Source organism: Astatotilapia calliptera, chromosome 20 (assembly GCF_900246225.1).
Source record: "Astatotilapia calliptera chromosome 20, fAstCal1.2, whole genome shotgun sequence".
In the NCBI taxonomy this organism is placed as follows: domain Eukaryota; kingdom Metazoa; phylum Chordata; class Actinopteri; order Cichliformes; family Cichlidae; genus Astatotilapia; species Astatotilapia calliptera.
Window position 1 is genome coordinate 20,202,117 of NC_039321.1, and position 7,653 is coordinate 20,209,769.

The 7,653-nt window shown below is 41.8% G+C and overlaps 1 pseudogene; it reads left to right on the forward strand.

The window, feature by feature from the left end:
- The first annotated feature begins 681 nt into the window (after positions 1–681).
- LOC113012987 (39S ribosomal protein L49, mitochondrial pseudogene) lies at positions 682–7,146 on the forward strand (annotated as a pseudogene).
- The last annotated feature ends 507 nt before the right edge of the window (positions 7,147–7,653 follow it).

A 7,653-nucleotide genomic window follows, 5' to 3' on the forward strand; every position in this document is an offset into this window, starting at 1 on the left:
GAGGAGGGAATCTCAGCAGATGAATTCACACACATTTTTACATCATATGATTTGATTTGATATACCTTTATTAGTCCCACAAGGGGAAATTTCATAAGGCTGCCGACCTATTGCACGCAATGGCGGCACCATCTTACCCTCCGACCATACATACATTACACAAAACATCACATGGGGAAGACAGGTCAGAGAGGTATAACAATGGAAAATGCACCACATGAGGAAAGATAAGGAGAAAAAAATAACTCCCCCCAGACTGAGCTCCAACAGGGAGATCAGTTTGAGAACAGAAAAAAAACACCTCTGCACAAAGCACATGAAAAAACTCTTAATACACCAAAGAAACACATGACAAGCAACAGGGGTGGGCAAAGGGTGAGAGACAGCCGATTTAGACAGTACATCCGGGTCTGCAGCCTGTGCGCTGGTCTCCTTGATCCACCGTCAGCATCGGAAGGGAATAAGCGTTGAAGGCGTTTGGAAAGGGAGGGGGGATGAGTGTGTGTGTGTTCAGTTCAGCTGAGACAGTCCTTCGCCCTGCTAGGCTAAGTAAACAGTCTTCCAGCCAACCCAGGTGGCCTTGCATGGAATGGGAAGGAACAGTCTAAACACAGACGTTATCAGGGTGTTGTTGTTCGGCTCCAGCCTTGCTACCGCAGCTGGCGCCGAGAGGGTATTCGCATGAGGTGATGGTGCTTTTTACTTTAGTGCGAACAGCTCATATGAATTTCAAAGCAGTTCTACAGTCCAACACTGATCTCTCAATCTCCCGTTGGAGAGCCGCGAGCTTCGCCATACTTGCGTTCTGTGATGTTGTCATTCTTGTGCTCAAGGAGCCGATTCTGAGAACTCACGACAGTGTGCCTCCCCGAGATGTCATCCAATTTGCGCTCAGAGATGTTATTCCGAGCTAGCCCTTCCGAGATGTAATCCAGTCTGCACTCAGAGATCTTATTCTGAGTATTCACAGCAGCTGTTGCCTTTCCAAGATCTTATCCGTGCTGCACTCAATGAGCCCATTTTGAGAAACTCACGCCTCTTCCCATCGTTCCAATCCCGGCGGGCAGCCTTGTGGGGGTTTGAACAGCCGATTCCGCTTTCTTAATTCTTCGATAAGTCAGGGCCAAGCCAGCTCCGATCAGCCAGAACCCTGTTACCATGGTTCCGAATAGGTAGATATCTTCAACACTCAGGCTCACCCAAGCCCAAACTTCTCATTGAGAAAGGGGTGTCAATTGCATTCAGGGACCAGTTGATCCAATTCATAATTCCTTTTTTAGGTTTTAGAGAACAGACTGTGAGAGAGTGTTCCAGGGAAAAGTAATACAAAAAACACGAGACTAGACAAGGACATAAGAGGCTAAGCAGTGAAACTAAGGGAGAGGAGGAGAGGAGAAAAGTGCGACCGCCTTCGTCAAGAGCAGTGTGACCTTCTTGGCCAGGCTTGGGACCAGCAGTAACAGTATACTAGCTTTGGAAGCCCTAAGGATGGGTGTCTCCTCCACCAAGGAGCCACTAAGAAAATACATGAAAATTGTATAAATATGGTATGTTGATTGGGATTTACAGGAGTACAGTACAGGAGCCGGCATTGCCACATAAAAGATTTCATTTTTGCTGCTTGATGCAATGATGATGATGCAGTGTACATAAAGTTAAAAGATTACAGCTAATAAATCAAATTTCATTTCATTCAATTTTATATGTGTGCATGAGCTAACTTGTAAAGCCCTTTGGTCAGCTGTGTCGCCTTTAAACGTGCTATAGAAATGGCACTGGACAATGGAGAAAGGATAAACTGAACCCATTCATAACCATTCATGGCCAGCTTGATCCAAGCGGTCCTCGGTAGCCATGACAACGAAGACGTCCCACAAATCCCGCTGGGCAAAACCAATGATGCACACCCTGCAACTTAAATATAATCATCTAAGGGTGTTTACTCACTTTATTTCACTTCCACGATGTTATTTCTCTCTCCTACAGTTTACATAATCTGACGAATTCTGCAAATTAGTCGATGACGTCATTTAGCCACTTTTAATGACTTTTCGGAAAGTCAATACCGATTTTCCTTACTGAGAAGCTGGTAGCAGACACACATTGCCAGGGTTGTGGTTGGCACGGCTGACTGGGTAACACCTTATGACCAGCTAGTGTCACTAGCTGGTGACAATGAGAGCCTTTGGCGATCCCAAAGGCTGCTCCAGAAACGATTAAAGTATATTTAAAATATTTGTTCAGTACTTTTCCAAACCCCAGCAGCTGTCTGTTCTAAGTTTTGAGTCTCTACTAAAATAAAAATAAAAGCATTGTAACCTGTTTGTTTTTATTTAATAAGCAGCGTAGCTGTACACTATTATTATTAAGAGAGATTAAGCTTGTGTTTCTGTCATGCAGTGATTGTGCTTAACTGTATGAAGCTTATTAAACATTGTGAAATATATCACATGTAAAAGCCAATTCTGCCAAAGTGCTTAAAATACTTGTTTAATTATTTCAGCAAAAGAAGTTAAAACATTGCTCTGATTCTATATTGACTTGTAACACAACAACATGATCTACAGATATTGTCTCAGAGTGTCTTTAAAATTCCACACGTGAAGCTGTTAAAGCCACAGCACATGATCCTAAATTACGTTTAAAAACTGGCCACGTGGAATATTTAAGAAGAACGGGCTCTTTCTCGTCACACAACCTCACAGAGAATTGCAATCAAACTGCGCAGTTCAGCAGCTGAAGCGCTGCACATAGTCAGGCCCATAAATAGTGGAAGAGTGGATGTCTGAAATCCAGGGATGGTGCAAACAGCCTGCTGTGAAATCCTCCCTGAACCACCTCAGCAGTTTACTGAGGCTCATTAGGAGTTAGCAGAGGTTAAGTCCAGGCTTGGTCTACTTTTTATACTCTTTCATCTTTTTCCTAGTTCCTCTTCTTTCCCTCCTCCCTTCTTATCTTTACCCCATATTTTTGGAACCAGGATCATATTTTTAAAGGATTTGTTCTTTTGGTGTAGATAGTTCAGGAAGTTAACTCAACCAAGCAGTCTTTGGGTTTCGGCTAAGTAATTCAATTCAATTCAATTCAATTTTATTTATATAGCGCCAAATCACAACACAAGTCGCCTCAAGGCGCTTCATAGATACAGAGAAAAACCCAACAATCATATGACCCCCTATGAGCAAGCACTTTTGGCAACAGTGGGAAGGAAAACTCCCCTTTTAACAGGAAGAAACCTCCGGCAGAACCAGGCTCAGGGAGGGGCGGCCATTTGCTGCGACCGGTTGGGGTGAGAGAAGGAAGACAGGATAAAAGACATGCTGTGGAAGAGAGACAGAGGTTAATAACAGATATGATTCAATGCAGAGAGGTCTGTTAATACATAGTGAGTGAGAAAGGTGACTGGAAAGGAAAAACTCAATGCATCATGGGAATCCCCCGGCAGCCTATGTCTATTGCAGCATAACTAAGGGAGGATTCAGGGTCACCTGGTCCAGCCCTAACTATATGCTTTAGCAAAAAGGAAAGTTTTAAGCCTAATCTTGAAAGTAGAGATAGTGTCTGTCTCCTGAATCCAAACTGGAAGCTGGTTCCACAGAAGAGGGGCCTGAAAACTGAAGGCTCTCCCTCCCATTCTACTTTTAAATACTCTAGGAACAACAAGTAGGCCTGCAGAGGCGAGAGCGAAGTGCTCTAATAGGGTGATATGGTACTACAAGGTCATTAAGATAAGATGGGGCCTGATTATTTAAGACCTTGTATGTGAGGAGCAGGATTTTGAATTCAATTCTGGATTTAACAGGAAGCCAATGAAGGGAAGCCAAAACAGGAGAAATATGCTCTCTCTTTCTAGTCCCTGTCAGGACTCTTGCTGGCAGCATTTTGGATTAGCTGAAGGCTTTTTGAACATCCTGATAATAATGAATTACACTAGTCCAGCCTGAAAGTAATAAATGCATGAACTAGTTTTTCAGCGTCACTCTGAGACAGGATATTTCAAATTTTAGAGATGTTGCGCAAATGGAAGAACGCAGTCTTACATATTTGTTTAATATGTGCATTGAAGGACATGTCCTGGTCAAAAATGACTCCAAGGTTCCTCACAGTGTTACTGGAGGCCAAGGTAATGCCATCCAGAGTAAGAATCTGGTTAGATACCATATTTCTAAGATTTTCAGGGCCGAGTACAATAACCTCAGTTTTATCTGAATTAAGAAGCAGAAAGTTAGCGGCCATCCAGGTCTTTATGTCTTTAAGACATTCCTGCAGTTTAACTAATTGGTGTGTGTTATCTGGCTTCATGGACAGATAGAGCTGGGTGTCATCTGCATAGCAGTGAAAATGTATGCTATGTCTTCTTGTCATGATCCTGGGTCCTTTTGACCCAGCGTCTTGTGTTTTCTCTTCGCGATTTTGGTTCTGTTCTCTAATTGGTGTTTACCCTGTTCCCCCCCCGTGTGTTCCTGTTTTATTGTGAAGGTCTGCGTCTTATGTGAGTGTTTTCAGTTTGCCTCCCTGGTCTCGTCATGTTAATCACTCCCAGCTGTGTCTCCCACCTGTGTGTAATCTCCCTGTGTTCTGAGTGTATTTAAGTTGTATTTTCTGTCTTAGTAATCGCTGGTTCGTCTGTGTTGTTTCCCCTCGGTCTCCCTGCGTCTCCCCGTATGTATTTCCCCGGACCTCCCTGCATCTTCGTTTCTGGTTTGTCTTATTAGTTTACCCAGTTTAGGTTTCTAGTTTCATGTTTTGCCACCCTTGCTGTTTGTATTGACCCACTATCATAAATAAACACCCACCTGCACCAGAACTGCCGTCCTTTTGGTCCTACTACAAATCCACACGGCTTGCCCCGCAAACCGTGACACTTCTAATGATGCTGCCTAAGGGAAGCATGTATAATGTAAACAGAATTGGTCCTAGCACTGAACCCTGTGGAACTCCATAATTAACCTCAGTGTGTGAAGAGGACTCTCCATTTACATGAACAATTGGAGTCTATTAGATAGATATGATACAAACCACTGCAGTGCAGTACCTGTAATACCTACAGCATGTTCTAATCGCTCTAATAGGATATTATGGTCAACAGTATCGAATGCTGCGCTAAGGTCTAGCAGGACAAGCACAGAGATGAGTCCACTGTCAGAGGCCATAAGAAGATCATTTGTAACCTTCACTAAAGCTGTTTCTGTGCTGTGATGAGCTCTGAAACCTGACTGAAACTCTTCAAATAAACCATTCCTCTGCAGATGATCTGTTAGCTGTTTGACAACTACTCTTTCAAGGATTTTTGATATGAAAGGAAGGTTGGAGATTGGCCTATAATTAGCTAAGAATGCTGGGTCTAGAGATGGCTTTTTGAGTAAAGGTTTAACTACAGCTAGCTTGAAGGCCTGTGGTACATAGCCGATCATTAGAGATAGGTTGGTCATATTTAAGATCGAAGAATTAATTAATGGCAGGACTTCTTTGAGCAGTTTTGTAGGAAGTACTGTTTAGAATACCAGAATAGGGAGGATGGTGTAGGTTTAAGTTTATTAGATTGATACATATGTACCAACAAGACAGTGTACATCACTGTCACAACGACGTTTGTTTTCATTCAAAGGTTTTATGGTTTTTCCTATAATACCTGGTGGGCCGGTCTCTAGTCAAAATGCCCGGGCTGATTTTTTTGTCCCAGTCCAGCCCTGATCATGAGAGATGTCATGCTTTGACTCTGTGTTTTACTTGCATCTATTTGAAAGAGTGAGTGTAAACACAAAAAATATTTTATTTTATGTGCTGGAATGTGCAGAAAATAGGTTTAAATGTTAAACTAATTTATTCAAGTCAGAGAATGTTGCATATAATTAAATTTTTGCTTGATGCATAAAGTTAAAAGATTAAAACTAATAAAACAAGTTTTAAAAAGAGACCTTTCCATTTGATTACATTTTGTATGATGGGATTATGCAGAAAAAGTAGAATTGGGCTGAAAGATCTATCACTTTATCACCGCTTCAGGTTGTAAATCGTGCTTTTAAAAAGTAACTAAGTAACTAAGTAATTAATTACTTTTGAAAATAAGTAATCAGTAAAGTAACGGGATTACTTTTTGGGGGAAGTAATCAGTAATTAGTTACTGATTACTTTTTTCAAGTAACTTGACCAACACTGTTCAAATCTGGAGGCACTTGAGTCAGTGAGGGACAGAAGGTCAGTGAACAAACTGTACAGACTAAAGTCAAAATGTGGACAATAAAGCTGTTGTTTCAAGTCTAACAACTGACACAGCTAATATATCCTCTAGTGTTGAGTGATACAACATACATTCTGTTTTCTTTGTGAGGTTGTAATCATCAGTATTGTTGCGTCTGTCCTTTGCCCAGTTATTAAATTTTGTAGTGATAAGAATTTAAAGTCCTTTACTGAGGTGCTCTGTTGGGTCTGTTCAGATGCATATTCAGGAAGGATTTTTCAACAATTTGTTCCCATTATGATCAATTCAGACCAATTTAAAGTTTTTTATATAACCTAAAAACTGTCTATTCCTACGATTAGAACCCAAAACAGTTTCAACATCTTACCAAGAGTGAAGAGTTCAGCTGTTGAGCGGCTCATCCCACCATCACGGATCCCCACTCTGCCTAAACACACTGGTCCTACCCCATCAGGCTGGATGCCTACTGCGGGATCTGCCCGAATTCGTCTCTGCCCGAATTCGTCTCTGCCCTACATGATCTGCAGCTCCCGACACGACATCCTGATTTACACTGATGTAACCAATAGCAACCAGAAATTAACGCTGATATGGAAAATGGAGGGTGACATTCGGGCTCTAGAGAAGGACGTGAGGCAGTACCTGAAGGAGGTGATGGGGAAAGAGCTGCTTACACAGGTCAATGTGATCACCATGACCGTGAAGGTCAAAGGTCACTTCGATATGAGCTGAAGGACTGGCTGGTCAGCAAAGGTTTCTGACTGAAAGAGCTTGAAGTGCTGGCATCGACCTGCTGAAGGGACAGAGCGGTGGAGGAGGACTGCTGACCTGTGCCAACTTAATGAACTCTTTGACAGCAGTGAGATGTGATGTGACCACTGAGTGTAAAATGATGCAGGTCAGGTTAAGTAATCATCATTAAACGTAGAAGCATAGCAACTGCCTGTTTATTGTCACCCATGATTTCTCCAAAAAAATAGGTAAAAAATCTCGACTCACCGTTTTTAGATTCTTCAGACTGAGTTGCAATTTGAGTATCCACATTATTATTGACAATATACACATTAGGACATTCATTACTGCAACAGTGTGCAACAACATTACAATGATCTGCTTTATGTCATGTAGGTCCTTTAACACTGACACTTTTCTGTGGAGGTCAATGTGTAGAAATGCTACAGGTGGGCTGTTTGTTTGTTTGTTCTTTAGTTAGTGTGGCCAACAAGATGACGTTAGACGTCTGTGATATGAGTGTGACAAACGCTTTCAGCCTTAAAGGGTCCAAAAACATTTACTACTGATGAAATTCACAAATCTCTACATTCACACTGGGTGCAGCATGCAACAATAAAAACATTTCAAAATAAAACCACAGCAGGTTGTGATGGAACTTACACATGATATAAAATATTGCACATGATGAAGTAGATTTCTTTAAGAAAAAAAGATAA